The 16,869-nt window shown below is 42.9% G+C and overlaps 1 protein-coding gene across 1 annotated transcript in view; it reads right to left on the bottom strand.

The window, feature by feature from the left end:
• The window catches only part of Qrfpr (pyroglutamylated RFamide peptide receptor), a 34,526-nt gene that overhangs the window by 12,103 nt on the left and 5,554 nt on the right, over positions 1 to 16,869 (bottom strand). The gene's annotated exons all lie outside the window — the stretch shown is intronic.

Below are 16,869 nucleotides of genomic sequence, written 5' to 3' on the forward strand. Positions count from 1 at the left end.
CTGAGGAGAGTGTTAAAGCCACCAGCTGGATGGAGCAGGAAAAGTCCTGAGATCCTTATGCCTGATTGACTAGCAAAAACCCAGAAGACCTGTGGCTCAAGTGGCAGAATGCCAGCCTTGAGTACAAAAGCTCAGGAGACAGTGCCCGGGTTCAGTGCCTGAGTTCATGCCCTAGTACAAAAGCCCAAACAAAAGATTACAATAGTTTATTTTGCCTACTGTATTATTTTAGTATGTAATGCCTCTGAATTCTGTCTTTAACTACAGAAGACATCTTCATTTCCCCAAACACAATCCTCTAACTCTCACTTACAGAGGTGTTCAGTCTCCTTTCCATTCTCCTCCATCCTCCCATCCTTCCCTCCAGCCTCCCATCCTTCCCTCCATTCTCCTCCATCCTCCCATCCTTCCCTCCATTCTCCTCCATCCTCCCATCCTTCCCTCCATTCTCCTCCATCCTCCCATCCTTCCTTCCATTCTCCTCCATCCTCCCATCCTTCCCTCCATTCTCCTCCATCCTCCCATCCTTCCCTCCATTCTCCTCCATCCTTCCATCCTTCCCCCCTGTTTTCCTCCCATCCTTCCCCACATAGAGCCAGCCTCGACAATGAAAGAGGAACAAGGCCTCTTTATTCTTCAACAAAATGTCTGGAAATTAAAAACAAGTTGGACAATATTTTTATTCCTTGTAATCTAATAGTGGCTTTAAAAAGAATCTAAGTGGACACAATTTAAAAATAATGTAGCCATTCAGAGAGAAGACTTAAAGGGGCTTTTTTTCAAAAATGGAGAAAATGACATAATGAACCATAATTACAATCATTTTTTTTAAAGTTTCATCTACGGTTAGTGAAAAACACTATGAATAACTGTTTGTGGTTTTTACAAAGGAAGTACTACTTTATATAACCACTGTATCAAATAATAACATAATTTGGCCTGTAATTCCCTTAATCAAATCATATTCAAATGTCCTGCAGACTCTGACCCCAGCAGCCAGCAAGTTTCTAGTTGTTCCAGCATAATCCTCATGAAGCTATTAATGAGTGAATTTTAAACTATTGTTTCATTCCCCTGGATGACAACCTGTGGGGGGGTGGGAAGGGGCACACTGCGTACTTTCCACATGGGAAGAGTTACAACCACGTGGCAGAGATGCAGAGCGAGGCTGAGCCATGGAATTCCTCACCTGGGGAACCTTCCCAGAATTGAACCACCTGTACCTGGTGGTACCCCAGACAGCAGTGCAGGGCGATGTAACTGCAGCCCCAAAGGGAGTGGCTCAGCCCAGACACCAAGCAAGCAGGAAGGAGGCAGAGGCTGCTGGGCAGGGGACACTTAGTTACCAAGGAAGAGGAGATGGACAGAAATGAAGGGCTCCTTCAGCAGAGAAGGGGCAGGCACTGCTCGGGAAAGGGGAGGTGGACGAAGAGCAGCTCCTATCTGGCCAAGCTGCCCAGTGGAGCTGCTTTGCCCAGAAGCATCTGCACCCTGTGTCCATCCAGGGCTGGGGTTCATATCCGGTCCTTTGAGTGTGGACTGTTGTTTGGTGACAGGCTCAGCTCCCGTGCAGAGTCCTTGAGGTCAGCTACGTTTACGAAGGAGACCAAATGGACTGAAGTCAGAAAGGAGTGCTTGCTCCATCACCACTGCTGTGATAGTCAATGTACGTGTCATTTATTTTTTCCCTTTATTTTATTTATTTATTTGTGCTAGTCCTGGGGGCTTGAATTCGGGGCTTTATAGTGCTACCCCTGAACCTGTGTGCTCAAGGCTAGCTCTCTATTGTGCCAGCCACAGTTCCACTTCTGGCTGCTTTGGTGGTTCATGACAAATAAGTCGCGTGTACTTTGATGCCCAAGCTGTCTTTGAACCACAATCCTCAGATCTCAGCCCCCCAAGGAGCTGGGAATACAGGTATGAGCCACCAGCACCCAGATTTCTTTCTCTTTATTAACTGACAAAGGACTAGTGCAGATTGATACACAGTTGAAAGAATTAAATGGAACAATTCTTTGCATACTGTTTTTGTATAATAATGATAATGCTGCCTCAAAGCAGTAAAACATTACAACCAAGGCACTGACATTAGCTGGATGCACTGATTTTGTACAGACTGTCTAGTTTTATTTGGGTGCACAGTGGGGGATTTTATTTCCTGCCAAGGTTTGGGAAGCCACCATCACAGTGAAGATATTGAAGAAAAACAATAGAAAGGCCCGTGGCGTCTGTAATAACCACACCTATATTACTCCTCTATGAGCCCTTCTCTGTTCAAAATCCCTGGGAGATTCTACCTTCTCTTTTTTTTTCTGTCAGTCACAGGGCTTGAACCCTGGGCCTAGGCATTGTCCCTGAGCTTTTCAGTTCAAGAGTAGGGCGCTACCATTTGAGCCACAGCGCCACTTCTGCTTTTCTAGGGGCTAATTGGAGATAAGAGTCTCACAGACTTTCCTGCCCGGGTTAGCTTTGAACTGAGATCCTCAGATCTCAGCCTCCTGACTAGCTAGGATTACAGGTATGAGCCATTGACACCCAACATAACTTGTCTTCTATTTCTAAACTTGACTCATTTTTCAAAATGTTATATAAGTTGGGGTCAGTAGCTCACATCTATAGTCCTAGCTACTCAGGAGGCTGATATCTGAGGATCTCAGTTTGAAGTCAGCCTGGACAGACAAATCTAAGAGACTCTTATCTTCCATGAACAAGTAAAAAGCCAAAAGTGGGAGTGTGGCTCAAGTGAAAGAGCACCAGCTTTGAGTGAAAATGCTAAGAAAGAGCCAGAAGTTCCAGCTCCAGGACCAGAGCGACAACAGCTAAACAAACGTTATATAAATGGAATCATTGCATCTTCCCTCAACAAAATCTCCTGCAGACTCATCCTTGTTGCATTTATCAATAGTTTATTCTCCCATTAGCGTTGTCTCTGTTTGCTTAGCTGTTTACCTACTGAAGCCTGCTTGGCCCGAGTCCAGCTGTGGTTACAAATTGATTATGAACATTTGTGTGCAGAAAACAAGTTTCCACTTCTCTTGGATGAATGTACTAGATTAATTTCTAGGTTGTAGAGAGGTTGTGTGTTTGGTTTTAAGAAAAATTGCTCAACTATTTTCTAGAGGGTTTGTCTCATTTTGCATCTTTGCTGGCTGGCCCATGTGTAAGGGATTGGAGTTGTGTGCAGCCACCCCAACATCCTTCCTCTGATCCCACAGATGTGTAATGCCTCAGGGTGAAGTAAATTACACTTCCCTGGGGGCCAATGACACTGAACATTCCCTGTACTTAACTGCCATTTGTTATCCTGTGACCAAGTGTGTCTTCAGGCCAGGGGTCGGGTTTCATGTCTGTAATCCCAGGTACTCAATAAACTACCAAAAATTAAAAGTACAACTATGGCTCGAGTGGTTAAGAACACTCGCCTTAAGCACAAAAACCCAAGGCATAGTATCCAGGCTTCGAGTTCAAGCCCCAGGACAGGTGCAAAAATACCGTTTCTTCATATCTTTTGTCCATTTTCTCTAATGGGAATATCTGTCTTTTGCTGTTAAATTGTAAGGTTTTTAGTTTTGTTTTGCTTTTTCATGAATGAGAATTGAACTCAGACATTGAGGGACAAAGGGTGAACCAATGCAGCAGTGGTGCTCACTAGACACACTAAGTGGAAAATGAACTCTACACCTTGTGGGTGGGGACCGGAGGGAAAAACTGAGAGAGAGAGAGTGAGGGAAGCAGTGACACTGTCCAAAAAGAAATGGAATCACTACCTGACTTATGACATCGCCCCTCTGTACATAACAACAGTACACATTTTAAAAATATTGAACTCAGAGACTGGTGCTCAAATTTGCTACCACTTGGGCCTTGTGCCCAGCTATTTTTAGTTTAGTTTAGTCTACTATGGTTTATTTTTCAAAGAGTCTCTGGCTCTTTTGCCAGGGCGGTCTTGGAAAGTGATCCTCCTACTCCGCTTCCCTCACAGCTGGAATTACAGATGTATTTCACCATACCTGGCTGGTTTGGGAGATGAGCTGCTACCATTTTGTTGTTATTCCTCTTTTCTGGACTAAGTAGAACCCCTGCCCTCCTGATTTTCACCTCTCAAGTAGCTGGGATCTGAAGCATGCGCCAACATACTACTCCCAACTTTCAATAGTTCTTTATATAATCTAGGTATTGAGTCTTTGTCAGACAAGTGTTTTGTGAGTACCCCCCTTTCCTCACTTCCTAATCTTGAGCTTGCCTTTTCAAGTCTTCACATGAGCTTTCAAAACAGTGTGGATTTTTAATGAGGTCCAATTTAGCAGCGTTTCCAATTCTGGTGTATGCTTATAGTGCTAGGAATGCTAAGAACCCTTTGCGCTTGAAGAGTCTTTCCTCTTTCTTCTTTCTTTCTTTCCTTCTTTCTTTCTTTTATTTTCTTTTTCTTCTCTTTAAATTTTCATAGTGTTACATTTACACTTAAGTCTACCCAATTGGCTTTGAGTAAAATTTTATAAAAGGTTCAGATTTAGCTGAGAGCTGGGGACTCACACCTGTAATCCTAGCTACCCAGGAGGCTGAGATCTGAGGATCACAGTTCAAAACCAGCCCAGGCAGAAAAGTCTGTGAGTCTTATCTCCACTAAACTACCAAAAAAGCCGGAAGTTGAGCTGTGAATCAAGTGGTAGAAGCACTAGCCTTGAGGGAAAAGAAGCACAAGGACAGTACCCAGGCCCTGATTTCATACCCCAAGAATGGCACAAAAAAAGAAAAAGGAAACAGAATGATGGGGTGATTATCTGCTTTGGCCTGTTGAGCCCTTCCTTCACACAGCACCCTGCTCAAAAGATCTTCTGGCTGGATTTGTGTGGGATTTTTTTCTGGCTTTCTATTCTGTTCATCTCGGCCTCTACCTCTGCAAACACCACATTATCTCGAGTACTTTATGTACAGGATGAGATTTAATAGTAGGTGGAATGCTTCCTCCTACGTCATTCTTCTTTGTTGGGGTGAACAAAATGCTTGCTGCCATTTTTCTTTTATTAAGAATCACATTTAGTGAGGCACCAATAATTACAGAGGTGAGCCTGTCATCCTGGCTATTCAGGAGACTGAAATATGAGAATCGTGGTTCAAAGCCAGCTCAGGCAGGAAAGTCTGTGAGACGTATCTGCAATTAACTACCTAAGAAATATTGGAAGTGGAGGCGAGCTCTAGTGACAGGATGTTAGCCTTGAGCAAAAAGAGTCAAGTGAGAGAGAGAGGCTCTGAGTTCAAGTGCCAAGTATTGGCAAAGAGGAGGAAGAAGAGGTTTGGGAGGAGGAGGAGGGGAGGGGGAGGAGGGTGACAGGGATGAGGAAGAGCAAACTTAACCTATGTTGTTTAGAGGTGCAGCTTTTTGGGAGGATTAAGATGAAGTCGTCATAGGGTGAAGCCCAGTGATTGAATTGGGGTGGCTTTCTAACAAGGAGTAAAAATCACACACATACACAATCACACACACACACACACACACACACACAGAGCTAACACCCTGTCACTAGAGCTCACCTCCACTTCCAACTTTTTTTAGGTGGTTAATTGCTCTCGCTGTTTGATACCCTGTGCCATATTAGGAATTTGCCAATAAATAGACAATCATCAGATGTTACCCCTTTGAATCTCCAGAATAATGAGCTAAATAAACCTCTTTTCCCTGTAATATTACTCAGCCATAGTCCATTATAATGATGAAAAATGAACTCATATGCCAGGGTTAATAGCTTTCATAAAGATGGTATTTACTTTGAGGAAATTTTCACCTGTTTAATTCAGATCAGCTGCTGAAATGCCCCCAAGAAACAAGGCTGAGAACAAGGTGCTGTGCTCAGTACTCTGTACCCACCACGGTGTGAGGACGATGTGGAATATTAAGTTTGAACAGCATGAAGTCCCGATTTCTGTAATAAGGTCTCTGGGGTTATCATAGGTAAGCAGAGAGAAATGTGGCCACTTCCCTTTGCCAAGAAAAAGCACTCAGCCCCTGCTGAGCACCTGTTACCACTGGTGCAGACTACCTACCTAGTGATGTTCAGAACCACGAGGGAGGAGCAGCAGATCGAGCCCTTTACTTTGCCGCTGCAACACTTGGGAGTTTTACTGAAATCTAGATGTGAGTCAGTGGTCTGAGACTATTGGCTAATGAGATTTCAGGCGACAGCAAGGTCCAGGGACCTGACTTCAACAGCCAGAGAAAATCTACAACACACTAGAGATGTTTTTCTCCCAGAAAATAGGATATTCTGGACTCCAATGTTGCTGTCTCTGGGGTTCCTGGACCACAAGCAACAAACAAGCAATCTCCTGACAGTAGGGGCTCTCCTCCTCTGTCTCCCCCACGTTAAGCCCTTGTTTTCTTTTCAAATTACAGGAAGGCAGGTTGTGTGTTTTAAAGCATAGCATCTTCCAGTGAGCTGTGATGCAACACTTTAGATTCGCCTCTTCATATTAGGAAGTCCTTTTAAATGAATTTTTTTTAAAGATTAGAGGCTCACACCTCTAATTCTAGCTACTCAAGAGGCTGAGGGTTCAAAGCCCAAAAAGCTGGAAGTGAAGCTATGGCTCAAGTGGTAGAGCACCAGCCTAGAACAAAATAGCTCAGGAACACCACCAAGTCCCAGGACTGGCACACACACAAAAGAATTGCAATCATCTTCAATACTCTGAATTACCATTCAGTTGAGTGAATATACATTTTGAAAACTTAGTAAAAGCCATTCAGAGCCTAAGTAGATGAGTGCTAAATGTTGGTTCATAAACTTCTCAATGGTTTTCCTGTTAGTTTCCTTTTTTTTTTTTTTTCCAATGCTGGGAGTTAAACCCAAAGCCTTACACATGCCAGGCAAGGGTTTAAATACTGAGCTACGCCCTCACTTCCAAATGAATGATACTCAATTCCCATTCTCATTTAGTCAACATCTAGCTATAACATTTCTAAGTAAAGATTTTGTAATAATATTAGAAAATCTCAGTTTTAAAACATTTCTCTTTCACATAAAATATTTTCTACATATGCTTGTCCAGGAAGAGAAAGACAAAAAGAAAGCTATGTACAGAGCTACTTCAACTACAAAGAAAGAAAGCCTTTTTTGAGTATGTTTATGATGACACAAAATCTCAGCTAATTGTTCTGTGGCTATCCACAAATGTGCTCTGGAGAAAACCGGAGACAAAAGACCCAGAAGAGCCAACATAGTGCTACAGGAAAAGGCAGATTTATAAGAGAAGTATGATCCTTCCTCCAGATGTATTACAAGCCACAGTAATAATACAATGTGATACCAGGAGGAAAAAATAAAACAGATCAATGAAATAGAATACAGAGCCATAACACACATAATTATTGTCAGCTGATATTTGGCAAAAGAACAAAGGTAATAAAATAGTAAATGAAGATGATCCTTTTTTTCCCAGTGAACAGTGAGGTGACAACTGGACATTCACAAGGAAAAACTAGATCCAGGGGCTGTAAGAAGGACCCTTTAGGACAAGCAGGGAGGGGCATTCCTGTCATCCCAGCACCCAAAAGACTAGGGTAGTAGGATAGTTTGCGGATGGCCTCAACTATACAGCCACGTGCTATCTCATAACAAGAGAGAGGGCAGACAGATGAGAAAAGAGAGACAAAGACTATTCATGAACTCTAATGAGACTAAAGGCAACGTACATCTTTCTCATAAGAGGTCTCACTGATTTGCACAGTGGCTCTTTGGCCTTAACCTCCAGAGAATCAGCGCGCTCAATTTGACATAGTTAACACTTCTCTGACCAGAAATACAATTGTGACTAGCAAAATAAATTTATAGCTATATCACAGAGAAGCATGCTTCCAATACCTTGCAAATTCTCACAGATAAAGGAAACCAATTTATCAATCACCTTCTGGACTCTACACCTGCCTCCAACGTTTTAGCCTTCAAGCTTTCCTAAAGAGGTGTGGCAAGTAAGCCTCCTCCTTCTCCAGCCTCTTCTGATGGGACTATGGGGGACCCCAAACCTAGAATAAGGAGAAGGATGAGAAACTAGTGGGAAATGACTGCAAGTGAACACAGAGAAAAGCCATTAGGAACAAGGACCACAACGATCATAAGGGGAAAAGGATATTGCATCATTTGCTAATGGAAAGACCTGGGGAAAAAAATTATGTGAAATGAAGTAAATTAGGCTTAGAGAGACATGTGTGCTCTCCTATATGGAAACTAGAATTGGTTTATAAACATATAAGTCAATGTGTTGGGTGGTACACAAATGTACAGATGTATGAATGGAAGTACGTTTAATTCAGGGGAGAACTCAAGCAGTGTAATTCCATAGAAAGGCTAAATTAAGGGTCAACAAAATAAACACCAGGAAATGGGTACTTGAATGAGTAGAATAGGGTTAATGGGAGGAGTAGAATAATGAAGAGAAGAACACTGAGGAAAATGCAGGAAAAACTCCAACGCATATCCCACAAAATTAAAAACAGTGAGGGAAGAGGTGGGTAGAGTAAGGGTCGGTGAGAATGTAGAAAGGGGCGACACTGATCAAGATGCACGGTATTCATGAACTGCTTTGCTGAATGGCAACTCATTTGTACAACTATTTAAAGGTAATAAAGATATTTTTTTTAATTATTATGAGGGAGTAGAAAGGTAAAAACAAAATCCATGAGCTGAATCGTGATGGTCACCTTGGCCCCTAGGAGGTGAGTCGAGCCCTCATCTGGGTTGACCTATGAGAGTGTCTCTGGAGGGGCTCACTGAGGAGGGAGAGCCTGCCTGGCTATAGGCAGCACATCTCCTGGACGGGGAACCAGATGGAATTAAAGGGGAAGAAGGAGAAGACGGCCAGTGCGGGCCCACCTCCCTGCTTCCTGGCTGACATGAGGTTCGCTGCTCTTTGCTCCTGCTCTACTCACCCTCACAGTGATGGACTGAAAGCAAGACCCCAAAAATCTTGGAAATAGTTTCTCTCAGACACATCGGTCTGCCTCCACTTCCAGATCAGCCTGGTGCCTCCTGACACTGGAAGGCTCACAGCCCTCTCTGATGCTACCGAATGATGCCTCAACCATCACTCCGTTCATTGGAGGTAATGTGAATTGTGATTCTTGCCACCACACACAGCACAAATACAGTATGTACAAAAATAGACACAAACAAGAGGGTTGTGGTTTTGGTTTTTATCTTCTTGATGTCTTGCTTGTTCATTTATCTGTCTTGGGGAGGGCAAGGGGCGACAGAAATGGAGGGACAAAGGAAGAACAAATGCAGAAGTGGTGCTCATTGGATAGTATGTGGAAAATGAACTATACAACTTGTGGGTTGGGACAGGAGGGAAAAACTAGGGGAGAGAAAGAGAAGGGAGGGATGACATTGCGCCAAAAGAAATGTACTCTTTACCTGACTGTGTAGCTGTAACACCTCTGCACATCACCTTAGCAATAAAATCATCTTAACAATAAAAACTATTTACAAAAAATAGATATGATTTCATTTCCACACATCACAAGTCACAAAATGAATGTAACTGATTCCTAAAAAACTACAAACATTATTATAATGACAAGATGATAACTAATAGTTCAATCGAGAAATTGCTACTGAGAATTTTCAGTGTACTGAGCCGCATACTAAGGGTAAGGTAAACAAACGAGTGTCTAACCATACAGAGATTCTGTTCTAGTGGAAAAGTAGGTGAACAGCGAATAGTTTCTTTGCATTTCCTCAATACTGAACATCTAATTTGCATCTAATTTGAATTTTGAGTAATGTGTTCACTGAGTTAACCAGCTGTGTTAGCATCTTGCAAACACATTACATCTAATGATTCTATCTGAGAGTAAAATCAACTTTTAACAGAATCTACATTTGCTCAGATTTCGGTTTCATTTCATTAAGTCTCGCCTTAATTTGTTTTAAGCAGTAGGCAAGCACTAATTGCCAAAACTCTTGATATTTTTCCAATAAAGAAAGTCTCAAACTATTCTTTTTAAATGCATTACCCGTGTGTATCTTTCCTACAACCGGCTGAGAACATCTCTGCTTGCATCCGGTTCACACTGACACACACCTAAGTCAGCTTTTGTGTTTTGGCAAGGGGCCAGGGGGACAGGGGCAGGGTTTGATTTCAGGGCCTATGAGCTGTCCCTGGGCCTCTTTTTTCTCGCTTAAGGCTAGTGCTCTAACACTTAATCCACAACTCCACTTCCAGCATTTGTGGTTAATTAGAGATAAGTCTCATAGACTTTTTTGCCCAAAGTTGGCTTTGGACCTCAGTCCTCAGATCTCAGCCTTCTGAGGAGCTAGGATTACAGGCCTGAGCCACCAGTGCCTGACTTAGATCCGCATGTGATCAAATGAAAGGCTTCCTCCTAAAAAATAAATGCACTTTTGTTTCTCAACCTGGAAGTAAAGAAATGTAAAAACCAAACACTAGAATCATCTGTTGAATACTTGAGAGTTGCTTCCATATGGAGCAAACCCTGAGTTCAATGAAGAGAAGGACCAATGTTCAAGCCACAGATTTAGTCCAAGAGAGTCAGAAAACCACTTCCATGACAGCTGTTAAGGAAAAAGATGGGGGCAAACTACAACAACAGAAATTCATCCTGTAGCTCCTACAGGTGAGAGTGATTGTAAGTCACACTCCAGTGGGGCCAAAGCAGGACATAAACAGTGGATAATTCTAGAAAGATCTTTTGCCCCTCTGGAATAAGCACTCTGAACCTGAACACTGAAAGCAGATTCTTCTGTATGTTCTGATCTTGATCTCCATACTTCCTGAGTCGAGCACTTGGTCTATCTTCAGTAGAAAGACGGGGAGGAGGGGGGAGGGGGGCGCTGCTGTATGTTAACGCTGGTGTGATAACGTGTGCCAGGAAAGGTTGGAAAGACACGGTGGGGTGGTGGGGTGGTGGGGATGTCTTTCGAGGATCCACAAAATCAGCACCACCCCCCCATGTTTAACAACAGCCTCGTCCTCCTGCAGGAGTGTTGGTGCTTCCGCAGTCAATGGAAGCTCGCATCACTCATGTACATCCTCATCCCTAGAGTACAGAAGCCATTATTCTTCCCTCAGTCATTCAACATTTGCACATCAACAACCTGTCAAATGATACGGCTGTCACAACTGTTTTATACAATTTCATACATGTGCTTGAGATATTGCTAACAGTGCAATGAGAGATGTTTTTAGCTTTCTGTCATCCTTCTTTGATATAAATAAATGTACTCTCCATAGAAAGACGTTTCATTTACTACAGCAGCAATGTGTTCAGTGAACACCAAATACAGCTTCCGGTCAGTGGTAACCCACCAAACACTGAGTCATTTGTTCTCATAGAGACCTGAATAGAAAATCAAGCTGTCCCAAGTTTACAGATGAGGAAACCAGACCGAGGAGAAATCAAATCATTGTCTCAAAAATCAAACACTGTTTTCTTCTCCAACTTATACCATGGATGGGTTTTAAATGTGTCTTAATTCTGCAAGGAAAGAATACATTTTAAATAATGATGCTAGGTGCTGGGGGCTCAAGCCTATTAGCCTAGCTACTCAGAAGGCTGAGATCTAAGGATTGTGGTTCAAAGCCAGCCTGGGCAGACAAATCTAAGAGGCTCTTCTGTCCAATTAACCAGAAAAAAAAAGCCAGAAGTAGAGGTGTAGCCATAGTAGCAGCCTTTAGCTCTTCTTGGGGAGAACACACAAGGCCCTGAATTCAAACCTCAGTCGGTACTGGCCCACACACAGTAAAGACGGTTTGCTCATGCATGCATGCATCACAAGAGTTTATGTTACATACGTTAATATTATATGCTTTACGTTTCCCTCAAAGTGGAAGTCATAAAAAGTGGATACCTTTGTTGGATGCCAACTCCTTTGTACAGCCTCTTAAAGATAAGTTCTTTTAAAGTGAATATACATTTGTATTTTTACTCAAACAGCAAGATGTGAAATTCATTGGCCATCATTTCTACAACGATGTCAACCACCAGGGGGCGGCACCAAACGTGGTCTTCTACGTTTTCTATTTTCCTTGCCAGTCTGTAGGCTCTGGGATCTCTCGGAAACCCAGTCACAGGAAGAATACATTCAGTTTTCAAAAGCTGAATCAAAACAGTAAGCCTCACTTTCATGGGGCTCACGATAAAGGCCTGAGCAGAGAATCTTGTACATTGTGCTTTTTGTTGGTTTGTTTAGCTTATTTTTTAATTTAATCTTACTGTCAAGGTGATATACAGAGGGGTGCCAGTTACAAGCTTTAATGATTCATTCTGTGATTAAAAGGGTGAGGTTAAACTGGCTGGAATCCATCTAGAATTTTCTAGAGCTACTGGGAAGTATCAAAATCTGAGGTAGTAGGTTTGATTTGTGTGTATGTGTTTGTTGGTGTGTGTGGACACGTGTGCTAGTCCTGGGGCTTGAACTCAGGGCCTGAGAGCTATCCTTGAGCATTTCTGATCAAGTCCAGTGCTCTGCCATTTGAGCCTCAACTCCTACTTCTGGATTTTTAGTAGTTAAAAAGAGGAGAGTCTCGTGGACTTTCCTGCCTGGGCTGGCTTTGAACTTGATCCTCAGATGCTACCTGAGTAGTCAGGATTACAAACATGAGCCACTAGCTCCCAATGAGTTTGACTTTTTAAATTTAAAATTCTGCAACACTAATTACATTCTAAAGTTGTAGAATCACCACCAGGAACTGTTCCTAAACCTTTTCATAATCCCATAGAGAAACATGAGCATTACTTTCCTATTCTCCCCACCCCATGTTCCCAGAAACCTGGAATTGATTGCCTATTCAACACCGTCTACCTACACAGAACAGAACAGATTTTTCCATTTGTGTCTGGCTCATGTCTTCAAGCTTTATCAATATTGTAGTAAATACCAAAACCTCATTGCTTTTTATGACAGAATAATACTTCATTGTGTGATACATTTTTGTTTACCTACTTATGTATCCATGACCTCTGCGAGGGGGGGGAGGAATTAGAAAGAAAATGTAGATTTATAGCTCCTGGGGCCATTTTGTACACTATGGAGCAAAAGCCAGCCAAGCACAAAGCCACAAAATGTACGGAAGGAACATGGCAACGAGATCACAAGGCACTGTCACAAGACCTAAATCAATTGTGCTTAAAGCTAGCCCTAACTTTGCATATTTTGTCCCTCTAGGCAGCATCTTTCCCTTTTTCTGAAGATAGCTGAGGTTGGGTATGTTTACATGCAAAACAGAATCATCATAAACAACCACCAGTCAAAGGACATATGAAACTATGTGCTCAAAAAGTAAATTTAGCAAGGGGGTTCCTTTATGCCTCCTAAGTGTACAATAAAAAAAATTCAGATGTTATTGTTAAATCTTTTCCTGCCATTGCTGTTATGGTAAACTGCTATTGTCCTAAGCAGAAACCGTCTTTTACATAAATCCTGTTAGTGCTAGTGTTCCATTTCTACTTCCCAAAAAGTTGAAGTAATATTCTTTTGTCTTTTATTCTCAAAGTTTACTCACAATTTATCTTAGGAAAGAGTGTGACCCAATTCCTGACTTTATGAAGCTGTTGGTCTTCCCTTGACATTTTTTTCTTTAAAAGAAATAATTCTCTAAATAAATAGATAATTCTTCAATAAAGTGGCCATGATTCCTATTTATTGATTTATTTTTCCACACTGCCTCCTACCATCAATTATTTGTACAATTATCTGGAGGAGTAGAGTAGTTAGCCTTGGGCAAAAGAAGCTCAGGGACACTTCCTAGGCCATTTCATTCTGACATTTCCACATTTTTTCCACAATGTGCCTTGATTAGACTCTCCCCATCTATCATTCTCCCTAGAGTTGCTTTTTATTTTTAATAAAACCATGGTACTCTGAGTTTACATCAGTTTTACCAAATATAAATGTGTGAAATGTTATAAAAATGGGAAAATGGGGGCTGGGGATATAGCCTAGTGGCAAGAGTGCCTGCCTCGGATACACGAGGCCCTAGGTTCGATTCCCCAGCACCACATATACAGAAAACGGCCAGAAGCGGCGCTGTGGCTCAAGTGGCGGAGTGCTAGCCTTGAGCGGGAAGAAGCCAGGGACAGTGCTCAGGCCCTGAGTCCAAGGCCCAGGACTGGCCAAAAAAAAAAAAAAAAAAAAAAAAAAAAAAAAAAAAAATGGGAAAATGATAGTAACAAATGTATCTGATGTATTCCCCCCCAACACCGTCTCTCTTCTGATTAAGTAGTCGTACAAAAGGGTTTCAATTCAGCATGTCAGTGTACAAAGCATCTGGAGTAACAGATGTTCTTTAATCACTAATTGGATAATAGTACGAAAATTTTATAATAAAATAAAGCAAAAGTTTCTGGTTAAGCCCTCTGCTCTGAGCTGTTTGTTCCCCAGATGGATATCTTTTCACTAAATTAAAGTTCAGAAACTTTTCTTTAACTCATTTTACAACTTTAGTAGCTCTCAATTGGCGGGGGGGGGGGGGGCAATATAGTCCTGGGACTTGAATTGCGGGCTTGGGCATTGTGCTTGGCCTGGACTTTCCTGTTTGCTGAACCTCAATCATCAGATCTCCATCTCTTGAGTAGCTAGGATTACAGAGCCATTAGTGCCTCGCTTGGCTCTTTTGGCCAGTTAGGTCTTTAACACTTGAGCCACAGCTCCACTTGCAACTTTTTGCCAGTTAATTGAGTCACATAGACTCTTCTGCCTGGGTGAATTGAACTTCCATCTTCAGATCTCAGCCTTCTGAGTAGTTAGAATTATAGATGTGAGACCCCATGTCCAGCTATAGCTCTCAATGTTTAAAAACCAAACCAAACACCTTATTCTGTGTACAGTATTTGCTCTTTCTTCTCCTTTTTATTTTTCATGTAAAATCATACACAAAGCTCTTTTTAGTGAAGAGAGAGGGACCAGAGCCATTCTGAAGACTAGGAGTCCTACCTACCCCATCACCCACCCCACGGTCAGGACGGTGCTGGGTAAAGCCACTGAAAGCCTCTATTGTGAAATGCGCTAACTGATGAGTAGAGCTGAATTATCCACACAAGAGAATAATTCTTTCTCAGTATATCTTGAATTCCAGCCTTCTTTGTCATATTTGATTTATTTCCTAATTCATTTTGAAAGACTTCAAAAAGGTAAAGGGTGCTAATGAAGACATAACAGATACCTATAACGGAACTATTATGTCTAAAGTCATTTTTATAACATCTCCTGCATTTAGAAAGCATTTATTCCTATTACTACTTGTAAAAACAAAATCTAACCAGGCATACAACCGTAATCCTAGCTACTCAGGAGACTGAGATCTGAAGACCACATTTTAAAGCCAGGCAGAGCGGGAAAGTCTATGGGACTCTTATCTCCGATTAACCACCAAAAAGCTGGAAGTGGAGCTGTGGCCGAAGTGGTAGACAGCTAGCCTTGAGGAGAAGAAGCTTAGGGACAGCGCCCAGGTCCTGAGTTCAAGCCCCAGGATTAGCATGGGCACGCGCACACACGTGCATACACACACACACACACACACACACACACACAGAGATAATCCTACCAAGCTGATACATGTGGAAGACCCTGTGCTGATCATAAACCGCATATCCTTCACTTCCTAATTCGAACATTAAGAACAACCCAACATGGTGTTTTCAGTGTTTATTTGCACCAGGATTTTTAACCTTGGCTGCAAATTAAAATTCCTTTTTCTAATATGAAGAGCTTTTGAAACTTTCATGCCTTAGAAATACAACCTCATCCTCAGTTGGTATAAAGGAAAAGTCATAGCTGGGCACTTGATGGCTCACACCTATAATCTGGGCTACTCAGGTGGCTGAGATCTGAGACATGCAGACAGACCTGAGAGACACTTATTTCCAAAGCACCAGCAAAAAGCCAGAAGAGGAGCTATGGCTCAAGTGGCAGAGCGCCTCAAATAAGAAAGCCAAGGACAGCAAGAAGGCTCCATGAGCTCAGCCCCAGGACCTGTACAAAGGGCAAAAAAGGAAAGGTCATAAGCAGTTGCTCCTGACAGGACTTGGGGAACGGAAAGACAATTCTTGGATGCCCTGGTGGGGAATGGGAAGGCTGAAGGTACAGGAGGCTGTAGGGCAGCTTGACCTCCAGTGGGTGAAACTCAGATGTTTCCAATCAAGCGTGTAGCACAGCAGTGTTTGCAGGGTGCTTCTCCAGCTGTTACTGACAGTGCCAAAGGAACTCAGTGTCTGACATTCTCAGGAGTGCGCTAGGCAAGGAATATTTGATTTTGTTTGTTCGGCTGTTTGTTTTTTAGATTTGATCTGGAGCTGCAAATGTGTTGGAAACTTTCCCACCACAAGTGATTTTTAAACCACCAAGCCGCTGTGGGTCTGCAGCAAGAGCCCAGTGGAGCGGAGCGGGCCGTGCTCCGGGCCACAGCAAGCTGAGGGGCCACGTGGAGCCACCGGGTAGGGCCGGCACAGGTGATGTCCTGGAGCCCGTGGGCCTGAGGGTCGCTGCCCGCACCCCAACCTACCAACCTTTAACCTGCGCACAAGCAGAGCCCAGAAGACAAGTGGACAAGAAGAAAACAGCTCAACCCTGTCAGCCACGGGCAGCCTCTGTCGGCCACAGTCAGCCACGGACAGCCACAACAGCCACAGGTGACCATAACAGCCACAGTCACAAGCAGCTACTGTCCGCCACTACCAGCCACTGCCAGCCACAGACAGCCACGGACAGCCACAGACAGCCACAGACTGTCACACACAGCCACTGCCAGCCACGACCAGCCACAAACTGTCACAGGCAGCCACTGTTGGCAACTGCCAGCTGCTGTCAGCCACAAACAACCACAGAGAGCCACCAACAGTCACCAACAGCCACTGTTGAC

Source organism: Perognathus longimembris, chromosome 24 (genome assembly GCF_023159225.1).
Source record: "Perognathus longimembris pacificus isolate PPM17 chromosome 24, ASM2315922v1, whole genome shotgun sequence".
NCBI lineage: Eukaryota > Metazoa > Chordata > Mammalia > Rodentia > Heteromyidae > Perognathus > Perognathus longimembris.